Source organism: Triturus cristatus, chromosome 2_2, assembly GCF_964204655.1.
Source record: "Triturus cristatus chromosome 2_2, aTriCri1.1, whole genome shotgun sequence".
NCBI lineage: Eukaryota > Metazoa > Chordata > Amphibia > Caudata > Salamandridae > Triturus > Triturus cristatus.
In genome coordinates this window covers 923,482,306-923,499,611 of record NC_140582.1, presented here as the reverse complement: position 1 = coordinate 923,499,611, position 17,306 = coordinate 923,482,306, and the positions used below count along the sequence as shown (strand labels likewise).

The following is a 17,306-nucleotide window of genomic DNA, read 5'->3' as shown; positions in this document are numbered from 1 at the left end:
GGGTAACTTTCATATATTAGGTGAAGTCAGTGCTTAATTTGTAAAATAAGAAGTGCAGGTGCTCAAATGTTTTCTTAGGAGGCCACTACCCACTTTCCTGGCCCCACCCACATCCTCCATAGGCTCCACCCACTTCCATCATTGGCTCCAGTGACATGTACCCCATAAATAATTCTCACTTGGCCCCCTGTCTCGGCGACGGGTCGAGGTCCTGCAATGTAAAGCTGCAAAAAATAAAATAATTAAAGTGGTACTCAAGCAGAAGGAGCTAGCTGATTACAAGTCATGAGGGACAGGCCTTTTTGCCTGCACCTCAGTGAGCATAAGGACTGCCACAAGGGCTCATGTACCTCCATACTTTGTTGTTGGACATGCGTTCCTCTTGTTGCAAGTAGCATCAGCCTGAGCAGAAGGGCTATTGTGCCCTCACCAGTGTATTTTCCACCCTCCCCCCCCCCTCCTCCAGCACTGTGATGTATACGTGTTCCCTGAAGTTCACACAGAATGGAGGGGGTGTGATGGTACAGACGGGACCCGGACAGTTCCCTTTTCATTTCCATCATGATTCCCGTGAGCCACCACACCTGAATGAGACATGAAACTGTTGACTGTGCTCAACACAAACAGACACTGCGCGCTGTCAATACCCCCTGCGCTAGAATTGTAACTTAATTTGTCTTTAAGGGAAAAAAAGAAAAATAGTTACACAACACCCACAGAACATATCCAAGAACGGTTATTTATGCAACAAGCGCTATGCCCTGCCTCGTGCCAGGTTGTGCATTGTGATACGTTCTGTTCTCTTCTGTTCTAGAACGCCATGATGTCACTATATGAGTGGAATGTTAGCAGTTAAACCGGGGACATTTCAGGAGGCTTCACAGTCTCAAGCGCAGTGCTTGATATAAGGACCTTGTTACCTTCTGCGGTCCGACGTATTAAAGATGTTAATCTTGCTTCTGCGGTCCCTGTGTCATCCCTACCGTGAATTCAATAAACAAAAATGATACCTGTATTGATTGCGGACGCAGGCGCTCATATATATTACTATTTCACTCATGCTGGACAGGATATTGTATATTTTTGAAAGGTCTATTGGCACTGTGGCAGTCCTGCTGCACACTTCCAGCCGGACGTGCCCCCAGTGCAGTCAAAAGCCCGCTCTCAAGCATTCTTCAACGTAAATGAAACATTCGGTGAAAGGCAGGCGCGATCTGCTCACGACGTTACATCACTAACGTGATGAGGTCATGTGGATGCTCTTCAACTATGCCTGGACGAGGAGGAGGAGCCAAGATGGCGACCGGGACGGCAGCGTAGACTCCCGGCTCCGTGAACCTCCGCATCCCGCACGGATATCCTGCACGAGATCCTCACCCTGTGCTACGCGGTCGTGTTTCTGAAGGAGAGTGGCCCCCGACTGAGTGACTCCGAGGTTTCTGGCTGCGGTACCGCCGGAGAAATGAGCATCTGAACTTTGCGGCCTGTGCGGCCCCGGGGCCGGGACCTCGAGTGGACGCCGTGGCCGGGTGGCAGGTCAACAACAGCGGTCTGTTGTGACTGGGTGGAGTCGGTCCACCGGAGCGGTGCCAAACTCGGCCTACATTTCGTCGTGGTCGTTTCTATTGTCAAGTGTAGCGGACCGGGTGCATGCCCGGGGGTGCAGCTCTCAGATCCTCCGGTGGCTGACCCTGCCTTTGATAGTGAGCTGCCCGGCCGCCGCCCGTATCCTGCCCGGATCATTGCGGGCCGCCCCCGGATTTCTACGGGAGCCGGTCCGTGGTGGGGACGACTGTGGCCCGTGACCACGCAACGGATAATTTTTTGCCTGCCCCCGGAACCAGGTCGCCGGCGACGTGGACATCGAGACGCTTGTCCCGGGGTCCCGGCCCCGGTGAGGGTCGGGCATACTTGGCGGCCATCTTGTTGCGATGAAGCCTACCATCCTGTCCGCTGGGTCGCAGAGGGTTTGTGAAAGTGCGACTTTTGGGAGTGTGGCGGCGCGATCCCAGAGAGCTGTGCTGGGGTACGGCGACCTCCTCGAGGCCCTTGGTGCTCTTCACTCCTCCTTGATCCATGGTGTCGGGGTCTTGGGGAGTAAGCTCGACGGTGTGGCGTCGGCGTTGGAGCAATGGCGACCCGCCTGTCCGCACGTACACAGGGACTACTCACACTGCGCACAGGAGGAAACTTTGGCGGCCACCCCTGAGGTTAGTGCACAGCTGGACACTCCGGCCAGTATGCTACAGTGTGTTCGTCCAGTCGAGGGCCTGATCTGTCCCGGAGGCGCTGGCCCTGAGTGGGATGTGGTAGCCTCGTCCCGTACGTGCCCTCCTGCGACCCAAGGACAACTCCAGCAACTATTGTCTGCTTTGGCTGCTTCTGCCTTCCTGGACCTTGAGCGCAGTGCATATCCTGGGGCAGCACTGGGAAGCCTGTTTCTCCACGCTGCGGACTGTGTTGATGCTCAGAGACTTCCATCCCACCTGTATGCGTCGCTTCTCGGACGTTTTTGGACAATCCTCTACCTTGGAACATCGGATATGGTGCTGGGTCGAGGGGTAGGCATGGGCAGAATTCCAAAGAGTGGTCAGGGATAAGGCTGATCCTTCAGGGGTGGTCATCTAGTGGACGGGCGGGCTTAGGGGTTGCGTGCTCTCCTGGCATAGCTAACAGCATAATAGGTGCATAATGCTCCCCATCTTTCTTTGAGCAGATCGATTTTGTGCTGTTTATTGTTCACCTTGGGGGAAACTTGCAGTGCGGGAGGGAGAAGCCGGGGGTATGTTTTGAAGGCCCTCCTCCAGTTTATTAATACCCTCTCTACCCCCCGTCTGGTGGGGTTCTTTTCCTACTTCTTTTTCCCTATTCTCCTATATTTCGGGTCTGGTTCCAGGGCGACAGGCACACTGCTGGGGGGGGGGCCGTACTCATCTGCAGAGGTGCAGGGTGGGGGGTTGGGGGAGGGGATTCTTTAGTCTTTTTTCTCCTTTTCCATGGCCTCCTTTTTCTTCTCTGTTTCTTTCTGTTTTTCTTTTTCTGGGATCAGCGTGATACACTTCCTTTGCTATGACTCGCTGCCGCTCCATGTGTACCACAATTTCCGGGGTGCTTTCCGGGAGTTCTGGCGGGGGACTGCAGGCGCCACTGCTTACGATATTCTTCCCCATCCTGATGTTCTTGTGTTTGCGTCATTGACCTAACAGATTGCTGTAAATCGTTTCTGTCTATTACCCTGCATAACTGTAATTGCTGTTTGAAAATTGTCTGGCACCTGATCCTTCTGCCTTGTTTTATCATAAAATGAAAACCTTTTTCTCCTGGTGCCCTACCTACGCTGTTCACAATATTAGCATTACGATTCTCCTCCCCGAAGTGCTGCCTGTGTTTACATTTGCCTGTTTTTGCTCTGATTGCTTAGCGGCCGGCCCGGGGGGTTGTAGGCCCATACCTGTTCGTGATTGAACTGTCAATAAAGGTTTTCAAAAAAAAAAAAAAAAAAAAAAAAAAAAACTATGCCTGGACGAGGGTGGGGCTTCCTATGAGACGTACCAGGCAGCAGCCACAGAAGTACAGCAGAGCAGCAAATTATTTTCATAATTACCGGGCCATCCATCGGCCGGAGGTGAATAATCATATAGACCCGGCCCGGTAAAAGAAGTGCCGGTGCTGAGCACCGGAAAGCTCCGGCTCAAATTAAGCACTGGGTGAAGTGACTTTGGCATGACAAACAGGAGTGTGTCATGTCATGTTTTCACTCATGGTTTTCACTATGGCACACAGCCTGCAATGGCAACCTATGTGGAATTTGTGTGTGGGTCGCTTAGGGAGACATAAGATATGCTGCAGCCCTTTAGGACCCTCTTTAGCACCCATTCCCTAGGTACCCGAGGTAGCATTTAGTAGGGACTTTCAGGGATGCTGAAGTCCTTAGCCAATCGTAGCATCATTAGACAATGTCTTGTTTTGGGGAAGGAGCACTGGCACGGACGTCTGGTTAGCGGGCCTCAATGAACTGTCCGAGTTGAAAATCAGCATCCAGTAGCTAAAAAGAGGCAAAAGGTGTGGGGGGATAACTGCAACAAAAGCCCAGTCTCCTACAGTGGGGTCATGTTTAAATTCCAGTATTTCTATTGGGAATGGGTGATTATTTTGTCAAGATAATGGCAGCTGTCTAGACCCAAATGGAATTTAGTTCCTACGGGTCTTACATATTGATTCAGGAATGTAATCTATGATGGAACTATCTCTTTCAGCTAATGGCAGGGACCGATATGCATATAATGCTTTATAGCGTGAGGCAGAATCAGCTGTGACGTCCATTGTGATCCTGACCATCCCTACGTCTTTAGTGCAAATTATAGAGAACAGCCTACTAATACCATGTTTATGCTCAAACCAATATGACAGTTTCTCTGCGTTCTCTTCCATCTCATAAACTCCCCCTTGGGAATAGAACCACCCCCAGGGGAACGGTATCTATCAGCTTTTGGTTAAGGGTTACCCTGGCTAATTTCGGATAGTTCTGGGATTGTGCTTTTGAGCTCATTGCACACTTGTTCTACGTTAGTTGTAAGATCTGACGATGATCATGTGGGAGACTTGCAAAAAGTACATCTGCAAGGTAGCAGAAAAAACACCCCAAGCGTAGTCTACAGCCTGTGTGGGAGTAGCCTGATGATCCGGAATGTTTCTCTGCGGGTGATCATTACAGTGTTCATCTCTCGTTGAGTCTGTAGACTCATCGTTGTTGATTTCCATTTCCTCACTGTCTGATTTAGACTCAGCCTACCTCACTCACCTTGGTTGTGCTGTATCCCTGTGGCAGACCCACTGCTCCTGTGGGTAGGGCCTGGCATTGCAACCTCTGGAGTTCTGTGCCATTCCCCCCCATTTATCCTAGAGAGAGTGGGTCTTTCCTTGACCCAGTGCCAAGCCTGTTCAGATGTAGGTGCAATGGGGCATCTTTCAGGAGGCGTTTCAACCACTCCCCTAGGAACGCAACAGCGTTGATATCCTCCACTCCATCCAAGTGGAGGATGTTGTGGGACAACCGCCATTTGGCAACTATCATGATTTGTAGCTTTCAGTTTTTGCACCATCAGGATAAGGTCTTTGAAGGCTTCCTCAAGCACAAAGAGCCATTCTTGGCCTCCATGACACGATTGACTATATTTTTGAGGTCTTGGTGCAAGAGTGTGACCTCAGAGCCTGTTACCCCAATTTGTTTCACAAGGGTTTGCCATGAGGTCTTGATGGATTGAAGTATCACAATTGTTGTGTCTCCCGTTGTAGGTTGCGATGCGTCCGCTCCTTAAGACTCTGCGGCAGCAGGCACACAGTCTGCCACCACAAAAATTTGTCCAGATTGCTTTGTTTTGACACAGTGGACATCTTACCCTTGACCATCGGCGACAGAAGGGCCAGTGGGGGCAACCAGCTTCCACAGGGCGAGGGGTGGCTTAAATTGCATGGTCTTGCTGGTAGTTAAGAAGAAAAACAACAGTTGTTATTGCTGGGCAACACGGGCTTTCTTGTAGAACGGTATTCTTCTTGTGGTACAGAGAATTTCTGCCCACTGGGGCATAATTCGCCACTGGGGTATGCAATGGGCCTCTAGATTATTCAGGTGAGCAGGCTCCGCAGGGCAGTCCCGGTCATTCCTCCACTGTCCGAGGCTCCTAGCCCAACTGCTGATGTGGGCCCAAGCCATCACCCACATGGCCTGGGAGCCGGCACATAAGAGCGGGCAGCGACCTCATCAGTTCTGTCCCCCATAAGACCCCACAGCCCTCCGGGGCCTCTGGTGTTCAGGGTGTAGTCGCAATTTCATCTGAGATGTTACTCAGGGATCAAGAGTCAGGAAACCATTCCGTCCGCGCCAGAGACATGTTGTTTGGGCCACTTAGGGGAGTATCAATGGATCTCGCCACTGTACTGAGCTGTCGCCATGCCTGCGGCAGCCCAACACTCTTTCAGCTGGGACCCACAACCTTCTTTCACCACGGCCTACAGCCTCGCTCCCACGCGCTTACTAAGGTGGCCCTGCTGCGTCACACAGGTGCCAGGTTGAATGTTCAGCCTCTAGGAGACACGAGCGAGGCCTGTGTCCCAGCTCCCAATGGGAACAGTGCAGTTACAAGCAGCCCGGCCGGGGGAAGGTACTAACTAATCTGGGTGAACTCTGTAATCTTATCCTCTGCACAGTGCTCGGGCTTTCCCCTTTCCACTTGTTCACACAACCTCAGTGCTGTAGACCCTCCGCGGCATGGGCTGCCCTCCACTTGGTCTCTCCACTTGGTCTCTCTAACAGGTCGTCCCACCATGCTGGCCGAAGTCAGCCCTCTGTTCCCCTCGAGCTCTCCAGCACACAGCCACCAGAGAAGGGGCACTGAAATACGTTCCTGAATGAGATTTAGTGGTGTCCACCAGAATATAATTCGGCTTAAGCCGATGATATTGGATATTTCGGAATGTTGGGGAATGAATGCGGCAGGTACTCTAAGTAGTTGCATCCGCCATCAGGCTTAGCCAAGCCACCAATCAGTTCTCTCTTAAGGACAACCCCCAGCCCCCAGCCCCCAGTACTATTATTTTTGGAAGAATGTATCTTCTATGCCCCCAGCCCTACCTAAAGGCTTGCCTATGGATTGTGCGCTCTTACGCTCATTAAAATATATCTTACAAGCAATAAGCTTGATCTCCTTTTCATGATTGAGTCATGACTTACTCCAGACTGCAATCCATCCCCTCGAGGACCTTATCCGCCACATTCAAAATGTTAAGAATCGATAGACCTGACAAAAGTGGCCAAGGGATTTGTCTTATTTGCAAAGACAATTTACCGATTACATCCCTCACGTGCACAGAATTCCCAGGCATCAAGATGTCTCTATGGGGTGTATCCTTAGTTATCACCCATCCCTGTATCCAAGCTGAATATTTTCTCGAAGAACTTATGATCCATGCTTTGACACTCATTCCTGACATTTTTGTGCTCGGAGACTCTAACACATGGCTGAATTAAGCTCAAATGTAAACTGGCACTGTGCCAAACTAATTGAATGGTTAATTAGAGTTGGACTGATCTAACTCATCCAACTCACTTCCTGCCCCTTGCCCAAAGCAGGTCACACTCTGGATCCTATCATTCCCACCACTAAGGACATTATATGAAAGAATGGCAAAGAAATCCCATGAACAAATCGCTTTTGAGTTATATTTTTTAATCAACCAACCAAAACTAAGCTTCAATTAGGATATCTATTTTTAAGACACAATTTTATTGATTTTGCCTATATCAACAAATGCACAATGAAAATCATAAGTAATAATGTTACAGGTGATACATCTTGCTTCCCCCCCGCCCCCCCTTTTGCACCCTCGATCAACAACTGCCGATAATTAAAAGGTATTTCAAAGGTGCACAATGCATCATACTGCATGTCCTCTCAACTTTTATATCAATGTATTTCAGCGTCTGGTAGTCCAGTAGATGACTGCCCCATATTTTGGTAGGTTTTCAAGGACAACTTCTGCAATATAGATTAGCTTTTAAAGACACAATTACAAAAATCTATTCAAGAAGGCCAGTTAATCTCAATTTTCAACAACAATCGATTTGAAACCCCAAATTCTCCCTCCAACACAATAGATGCTTTAAATAAATTCAACAAAGCTGTAAGCAAAACCCTGAATACCACAACTCTGATGTGTATAAAAAAAAATTAAATACAAAAAACCTTTTTCTTAGACAAGGTAAAATCAGTGCAGAGGAGATCCCTGAGTGAGAGCCTAACCCGCCTTCCCCCAACTCAATTCTCTCCACTCTCCAAAGAGTGTATTTTTAATCAGTGCCAGTTAAACCTCAGGGCCTCCTGAAGATCTTTGCTCTGCCTCAGTTGTGAAAAGATTAAAATCCACTCTTGCCTCAGCCATTACATCCATTATCAACACCTCTCTTCAGAAAGGCCTAGTACCCCCTGTTCTTAAGAATGTCATTATCCGTCCTTTGCTTAAAATAACAGCCACAAAGTACAGTGACCTGGCTAAATACAGACCAATGTCTCTCCTCTCCTTTATCTCCAAAATAATGGAAAAGTAGTAGCAAAGCAACTACTACATTTTGTCGAAGGCAATATATCCTAGCCTATGCCAGGGGCGGCTCCTCCATTTGAGCGGAGGAGTGTCGACCGTATAATAACTTATCAAGACCCACAAGCCCCTGAGCTGAAAAATGGTAATAACGTTTATTTATTACCATTTTATTTTTCAGCAACCTGTCCCGAACTGAGTGTCAGGACGGGGCGGGCCATTTCTGCTGAGTGGCAGCAGGGAGCTGTGTGCTAAAGTTTAAAATGCCCATGTCTCTTTGGCCAACCATTTTGCCACAGCCAGCCAGACATGCGCATTTTAAACCTCTCTAACCCAGCTGTCTTAGAGAGCTGGGTTAGGGAAAGCACAGGCCTCCAGTGCTCTTGAGAGCGCTGAGTGAGGCCGCTCCCTCCAAATCTTGTGCTTCTCATGCTGGTTAACAGCATGAGATCAGCGCCCGGATTGGTTAGAGTAGCTGACTGGTTCCCATGTTGGAGCCTGCCTCGAGGAGAGAAGACCCAAGCGGGGAGAACTTCACGCAGCAATCCAGGAAGGTAAGTGTAAGGAGGCTTGAGGGCAGAGTAGTGGTATAGAAGGACAAGCAGTCAGGTTATGTGTCTATGAGAGGGATACTGTTTATTTGCCACAGTAAGAGAAAGACAGTCTGTGTTACATCATAGGTTCAACGGGAAATTAATAATCTCTTCCAAGAAGTTAGGATTCTCGTCTCCTTGTTTCAAAAGGGGTATCTGTCCTTCTACCACTCTTTACTCTGGGATGTCCTGGTCGTCCCTCCTCGGGTCTGGCTGTCTCCAGGGTTCTCCTCACCAGGGTTGAAAAACAAAGAACAGAAAACACTCGGGTTAGGCTTTACCCTTCCTATTCTTTACGTTGTGCCACCTTCACCATAACGACGTGGGGGAAGGGAATGGGGATGTCAGGGAGGAACCCTTCTAAAGGTTCGTGAGGGAATAGTGGGCTCCGGTAGGGTGTGTCCTCTAATAGGTATTCCAGCTACCCCACCAAAAAGACCCTCTAAGCGGCACTTGCCTGAGGCCACGACCCGTGTACCGGGCCGCGGCAGCCGGACCCGGGGCGTCCTCTCCTTCTCGTGAGCCGCCGGGCTTGAAAGCAGCAAACTCCTGTTCGGTCGTCGCTGTGGGCTCTGAGACACCTGCGCTGGGGTCTCCGTCCTTCTTCTGTCGTCCCGTCCGCTCCTGCTCTCCGGCAGCGCCTCCGGTCCTCCGTTCTGGAACTTCGCTGTCCTCCGCTCTGGATATCCGTTGCTCCGTCGTCCATTCACCTTCGATCCACTCGCTCCCCGTCCTGCTCCGCCCTTCCTCCTTCCTGATTCCGCCCCTCTTGTGCTCCATTGGCGGCTGCGTCCTGACGTCACGCGTTCCAAGGGAGACTAGAACGCGGTTGATATCCGGTGTTCTCCTCATGGCTCCATCCGGGTTTTCCGACTTCCGTTGAGCCGAGCCGTCCTCCCTCTTACAGTCGTCCCCCCTTAGGAATGGACGATGGGGCCATTCACAACTCGGATGCCTGGATAAATAGTCAGCACTCAGTTGCTTCATCCCCGGCATGTGGAGGGTCTGAAAAGAGAAGGGTTGCAAAGCGAGAAACCATCGTAGTATGCGAGAATTAGTGTCCTTATTTCGTGCAAGCCATGTCAAAGGAGCGTGATCTGTGAGGACCAGGAAGTGTCTGCCTAACAGGTAATATTGTAAGGATTCAATAGCCCACTTAATAGCTAAACACTCCTTTTCTACCGTGGAGTAGTTCTTCTCTCGGGGAAAGAGTTTTCTGCTGATGTACAACAGGGGTCGCAGTTCTTCATTTGAGTCTGGTTGAGATAAGACCGCCCCCAACCCACAGTCCGAGGCGTCCGTTTGAAGGACAAAGGTACGAGTAAAGTCGGGGCATCGTAAAACGGGGCTGGTACATATAGCTTGTTTAAGGGCCTCAAAGCTGGCTTCCTGTGCTGCGTGCCATGTCTGTATGCGTGTGGGATGTGTTTTGGACAGTAGTTCGGTGAGCGGACTGGCTATAGATGAAAAATGTGGGATAAATCGCCTGTAATAACCTATAAACCCCAAGAAGGAACGAATTTCTTTTTTGGTTACAGGTCTGGAAATGGTGCGGATAGCTTCGATCTTATCAACTTGGGGCCTGATGTGTCCTTCTTGTATGGCATATCCCAAATACTGTATTTTATTGGTCCCTAAAAGTGATTTCTTGGGATTGATTGTGAGGCCGGCTTCCTGTACGGCTAGAAATATGACTTTGAGGTGTACTAAGTGTTCCTCCCAGGTGTGGCTGAAAACCACAATATCATCAAGATATGCGGCTGCGTACTTTTGGTGTGGTTTTAATACCCTGTCCATCAGCCTCTGAAATGTGGCGGGGGCCCCATGTAACCCAAACGGAAGTACTTTGAAGTGGTACAGGCCTGATGGTGTGGAAAACGCAGTTATTTCTTTGGAGGTATGCTCCAATGGGATTTGCCAGTACCCTTTCGTGAGGTCGAGGGTTGACATGTATCTAGCTTGTCCCAGGCGTTCTATCATCTCGTCTATTCTGGGCATTGGGTACGTGTCGAACTTAGTGATCGCATTTACTTGTCTGAAATCAATACAAAAGCGCAGACTACCGTCTGGCTTTGGTACGAGTACAATTGGAGAGCACCAATTGCTCCGGGATGGTTCTATGATCCCTGCCTGGAGCATGTCCTCCACTTCCTTTTCTACAGCCTCCCTACGGGCTTCCGGAATGCGGTATGGCTTTTGTTTGATGATTGTTGGGTTCAGAGGTACTATTTTATGTTGGACTAGGGATGTTAAACCGGGTTTTGTGGACATCAAGTCTGGGTAGATGTTTGTCACAGCGCCTAGCTCCGTTTTTTGTTCAGGGGTTAATATGTCTCCGAAGGGAACAGAGGGACTCAAGGGGTCCTGCAGTGACAAGAGTGGTATGTCTAACTGCGGGGAGCTGCAGGCCATCAAGGCGGGGTTGGGTGCTCCAGGGGGCTGGGGTTCCTCCCACTTCTTGAGGAGGTTTATATGGTATATTTGTTTACCCCCTGTCCTATGTGGCAGTAGTATACTATAGGTGACAGGGGTGATTCGTTTGTCTACCACATACGGCCCTTGCCACTTCATTAACAACTTGTCTTCTGTGGTCGGGAGTAGTATAAGAACCTTGTCCCCTGGTCTTAATTCCCTAAGTCGACTGTTGTGGTCATAATATCTTTTTTGTGTTCTCTGTGCTTCCTGCAGATTCTCATGTACAAGACCCCATAGGTGGTTTAACGACGTCTTTAAGTCAGTAACATATTTCAGTAGGGGCTTCCCTTCTTCCTCTTCCCCCTCCCACTGTTCACTGGCCATGTCCAATAAGGTTCGGGGTTTTCTCCCGAACAGTAGTTCAAATGGGGAAAACCCCGTGGATCGTTGCTCGTGTGTCCGTAAGGCAAAGAGAACCAGCGGAAGCTGACGGTCCCAATCTCTCCCCGTATCTGAGACGACCTTGCGGAGTAGGTTTTTGATGGTTTTGTTGTACCACTCCACAAGGCCGTCTGTTTGTGGATGATACACTGACGTGCGTATTTTCTTGATCCCGAGGAGATCACAAATCTGGCTCATCATGTGCGACACAAACGGGGTACCCTGGTCGGTCAAGATCTCAGAGGGAAAACCGACTCGGGAAAAAAGTGTTATCATGGCTTGGGCCACAGCGGGAGTAGTTATACGCGACAAAGGGAAGGCCTTGGGGTATCGACTGGCATAATCGATGATAACTAGTATGTATCGGTGACCACGTGACGAGGGAGTTAAAGGCCCGACTAAATCCATACCCACTCTCTTAAAGGGAATGTCTATGATGGGGAGTGGTTGTAGGGGTGCCTTAGTGACGGGTCCAGAGCTCGTGTATTGGCATCGCACACATGTAGCGCAGTGTTTTGCCACATCCCTGTAAACCCCAGGCCAGTAGAATTTATCTAACAGATACTTCAGCGTATTCTCCTTGCCGTAGTGCCCACCCCCCATCTTATTATGGGCTAACTGGAGTACATGTTCCCGGAAGGATAGGGGAACGAGCAGTTGAGTCTTCTCTACTGAGTCTCTTTTTTCAGCTCTATATAACAAACCCCTTTTTACAATAAAATAAGGTCCTACCTGATCTGGAGGCTCTTCCTGGACCTGTTCCCAGGCATGCACGAGTGTTTGGTCATCCCGTTGGGCTGCCCGGTAACTATAAGGAGGTGTTCCATCGGTATCTGCAATGGAAAGGGGAAAGGCATTCCTTGATACTTGCGAACAGTAAAACCCTTTTTTCTCATTACGCCTTTCCCTTCTGCTTTTCTTTTCTCGTGTTTCTATGGCTTCTATCTCTGCGGTGCGAAAAGGGGCTTCATCTAGCCATGTGTGGGTATTGTTCTTAGTTCCCTCTATGTAGTTATCAAAGTTTGGGTGGTCGGTCCCTATGATAACGGGTTCTGGCAAAGAGGGGATGACCCCTACCCGTTTAAGATGTGGGTCGTTATCCACGTCCAGGATGACTTCCGCCGTGGGGTACGACTTGGTATCCCCATGGACACAAGTCACCTGTACTTGTTCAGTGGTTTGTAATTGGTGTTCCCCTATCAGGGATTCGTCAACGACTGTGACGTGGCACCCTGTATCTAACAGGGCCCTTTGTTTCTTGCCATTTAAATAAACCTACGTTCTGTAGCGTTGAGAGCCTCCCTGTGTTACTAGAATTCTGCCCCTGGTGTACCCTACCTCCATGGGTTCAGCGGGTGATACTCGGTGGGGGCATTGTCTGGCTATATGTCCCCATTCACCACAGCTGAAACATTGGGGACCTTGACCGCCGGCACCTGTAGAACTAGGGGACGGTTTTGGACTAACGCGCAGGGGTGGTAAGGTCCTTAACTCGGGCCTTAGGGGAGGTCTTATGGGGGGATGTAACTGGGGTCGTGAGATGGGAAACTGAGACTGTGGACGTGTAGTGCCGGATCTGAAATCTGGGGCCCTATGGAAGGCACACGCTAGTTCCACTGCGGAGGCTGCAGTGAGGTGTGGTTGTTGTTTCACCATGATTTCGTGGTGGGGGGTAGGGCATCCAGAAACTGTTCCAGGAACACCTTTTCAACTACTTCCTCCATGGTGGATGTGTGGGGTGTCAACCATCTGTTACCTAAGTCCCGGATTCGGTAATACAAAGCCCTAGGATTATCCCCAGCATTCCATTTCTCTTTCCTAAACTTGGTCCGATAATGTTCCTGATCGAATCCTAATCTTTCTAAGATCGCCTTCTTGACATCTACATAGGTAGTAGTCCCATCGGGATTTGCGGCTTGGTATGCGGCTTGTAACTCTCCGGAGAGAAGTGGCGCGATGTATTGGCCCCACCTCTCTGGTGGCCAGGCTGCTGTGGATGCCACTCGCTCGAAATTCAGGAAGAAATAGTCAGGGTCTTCGCCTTCCTTATACTTCTGCAGGACCGTGCTTGGGACAGTGGGATGGACCCGGGTATGTACTATGGCGTCCGTGAGTCGTAGGATTGCAGTGTCCTGAACTTGCTGATTCGTGGCAGCCAGTGTAGCCTGATCCTTAAGAGCTCCCTGTAACGCCTCTCTTTCTAGTCTAGCAGCCTGTAGTTGTTGTTCAAACACCAGCTGCAGGTGTCTTTGTCCCTCGGCCAATTGTGTAAGGACATCCTCAATAGGCACGGGTTGTGTCATGTCGTCGACACACTGGGATTAGATATCCCACTTCTGACACCACTTTGTAAGGAGGCTTGAGGGCAGAGTAGTGGTATAGAAGGACAAGCAGTCAGGTTATGTGTCTATGAGAGGGATACTGTTTATTTGCCACAGTAAGAGAAAGACAGTCTGTGTTACATCATAGGTTCAACGGGAAATTAATAATCTCTTCCAAGAAGTTAGGATTCTCGTCTCCTTGTTTCAAAAGGGGTATCTGTCCTTCTACCACTCTTTACTCTGGGATGTCCTGGTCGTCCCTCCTCGGGTCTGGCTGTCTCCAGGGTTCTCCTCACCAGGGTTGAAAAACAAAGAACAGAAAACACTCGGGTTAGGCTTTACCCTTCCTATTCTTTACGTTGTGCCACCTTCACCATAACGACGTGGGGGAAGGGAATGGGGATGTCAGGGAGGAACCCTTCTAAAGGTTCGTGAGGGAATAGTGGGCTCCGGTAGGGTGTGTCCTCTAATAGGTATTCCAGCTACCCCACCAAAAAGACCCTCTAAGCGGCACTTGCCTGAGGCCACGACCCGTGTACCGGGCCGCGGCAGCCGGACCCGGGGCGTCCTCTCCTTCTCGTGAGCCGCCGGGCTTGAAAGCAGCAAACTCCTGTTCGGTCGTCGCTGTGGGCTCTGGGACACCTGCGCTGGGGTATCCGTCCTTCTTCTGTCGTCCCGTCCACTCCTGCTCTCCGGCAGCGCCTCCGGTCCTCCGTTCTGGAACTTCGCTGTCCTCCGCTCTGGATATCCGTTGCTCCGTCGTCCATTCACCTTCGATCCACTCGCTCCCTGTCCTGCTCCGCCCTTCCTCCTTCCTGATTCCGCCCCTCTTGTGCTCCATTGGCGGCTGCGTCCTGACGTCACGCGTTCCAAGGGAGACTAGAACGCGGTTGATATCCGGTGTTCTCCTCATGGCTCCATCCGGGTTTTCCGACTTCCGTTGAGCCGAGCCGTCCTCCCTCTTACAGTAAGTCTATTTTATTTATTTATCTTTTTTTTGTGCCCCTCCTCCCCCACCTACCACCCTAGGTACATGCCAGCCGCCACTGGCCCTTGCCCAAGAAGGTTTTAGACCAGGCTGCTCTATAGAATTGATCATCACTTCAGCTATGGATGACCTCAGAATATTATTCACTGCTACGGGTCCTGGAGTAGCTATACTGGACCTTGGTCTATCAGAGGCATTCAATACTGCAGATCATCCTACCTTGATCTCTACGCTAAAATAAATATGAGCCCAAGACAAAGCATTGGACTGGATCACGTCCTACTACACAGGGGGTACCAAAAAGTCCAGCTGGACAACTACTTATCTCCCACCTCTAATCTCTTATGGGGGAGTTCCCTTGGGCTCAGCCCTACTCCCTCCCTTTTAAGAAAAAAAATAGACCTACTCCCATTAAGGAAAACTCTTCAATAATTGGGGATCGCTGTATACCTATAAGCCTGTGATACTCAACTGATTTTTAGCTTACATGATAGTCTTCTTCAAAAGTCTTAGCTATCGTGTTAACCATTTTACAATGGATGGAAAGAAACATTTCAAAACTTAACCCCTCAATGTCAGAAATCCTCTCAGTTTAAAAAATAGTCAACCTCTGTGGGACTGTAACCTTTTGTGTTCTGAAATTGATCATTGCCCTTCCGCAGTAGTGGAAATTCGTGATCTACATGTTATCGTGGACTGTAAACTCATTTGTTAGGCCCATATTTCTAAAGTAATCAATGCATGCAATATTGAAATTAGGCTATCGAGGAGGATAATACATTTGTAAACTACATACTAGATTATGGTAATTTGCCTATTAGGACTGCTCTTAAATGAGCTAAACTGAACACAAAGGATTCAGAATTCCCTAGTGAGAGTGATCTTTAACCTAAGGAAATTCTTAAATCTTAAATAGCTACATTGGCTACAAATTAAGAAACCGCTTCTCTTTAAGTCCAGTGTTATCACTCAAAAGAAGCTCCTGTGACAAGGCAACCTATTTCCACTTAAAAGAATCTGTCCTCAATACACCTCTCAGATCTAGCAACAAGGCTATTCCAGTCATGCCACCCTTCAAATACACTAGATAGGAAGGCAGATCTTTCAGAGTTCAGGGAGCCTTGCTGTGGAACTCGCTGCCACCCGAGATCCAAGCCATACCTGGTGTGCTCAAATTCAGGAAAGTGCTGAGAATGTGGCTCTATACCAGTTTGTTCCATCTTTATGTGCTGTATTAAGTTTGCTCCAAGATTTAAGATTTTTATTTCATGCTTTGGAACTCCTAGGAGGTCCACATAAGACAATGACATACAAATATATAATACACAGGCTTAAAATTCTAAAAACAAATTAGGCTACTACCCTCCTTCTAAACAATCGGATTAACGGATCAAAAGACCAGAAACTCACATTAAAATTTTAAATACTTGCACCAAGACCGCACTACAACTCCACCCGAGTGCAAGTGCCTAGAGATGCATTATTGAGAGTGATTGCCACACTGACTACAAATACCCAAATAACATAACCATGCCTACTGCAGAGGGCATGACTATAGACTGCTAGTGAAAGCTGGGCTCAGTTTTCATTTAAAATATAGTGGTTGAAATAATTTTGGCACAAAAAAGGGAAATATAGTCTACTTTTCATGCATTTTATAAAATGGGCAGGTTTGGAAAGACAGTGTGTTTATATAAAATTTATGCTTTTGCATTTTTAAAATAAAAAACCTATTTGTAAGATATTTTTAATTAGTAATTGGTTATGAAATGGAGTTTAGGTAACGGTTATGTTGAATGATATGGGTTAAGGTTAGGAATAGGATAAGGGGTAAGTTATGGGATCAGAGTGAGGTTTAGTATTGACTTGTAGATGTGTCATAATGGCTACAACACAAACACCTAAAAAGTCTGGAAATGCATCTCCTTCATCCCCTCAATGATGTGTGAAAAGTCAAGTACATCAGTCAATGATAGAGTGAATGTGTGCTAAATTATGTGAGAGTTTGAATGATCGATGGATTATGTATATTTTGAGTCAGAGAATAAATGATTCTGCAATCCCTTTAAAGAGATAATCCATACATTTGTTTATATCCTGCTCACGTGTCATCCTATGTCATTAAATGGTCATTACAGGTTTTGCTATCTCCAATAGTCACAGAGGCGGTTTCATAAGCCTTTAATTTATGTAGTTTGGCAGGGAGAAAAGGCTGCTTAAGCCATGATGAACTCTAAGCTCTACGCCTCCTGTCCTTCACTGTGACCCTCTATGGCTTTTCAGCCAGTGACTGACACAACGGTCTCCTCCTTGTCAAAGGCTCTGCCCCCTCTATAACTCATCAGACAATAATGAGCTTAAAGCCCTGTTCCCTTTAAACCCCAGATCCTCTCGCACGTTTTACCGTTTGGCAGGTCTGGTGAATGATGTTGATTATTGAATGATATTGTTCCA

At 48.6% G+C, this 17,306-nt stretch overlaps 1 protein-coding gene and 1 pseudogene across 5 annotated transcripts in view; one reads left to right on the top strand and one right to left on the bottom strand.

The window, feature by feature from the left end:
- ZCCHC4 (zinc finger CCHC-type containing 4) overlaps positions 1-17,306 on the top strand; it is a 452,628-nt gene that overhangs the window by 173,125 nt on the left and 262,197 nt on the right. The gene's annotated exons all lie outside the window — the stretch shown is intronic.
- On the bottom strand, positions 12,819-13,846 carry LOC146862952 (uncharacterized; annotated as a pseudogene).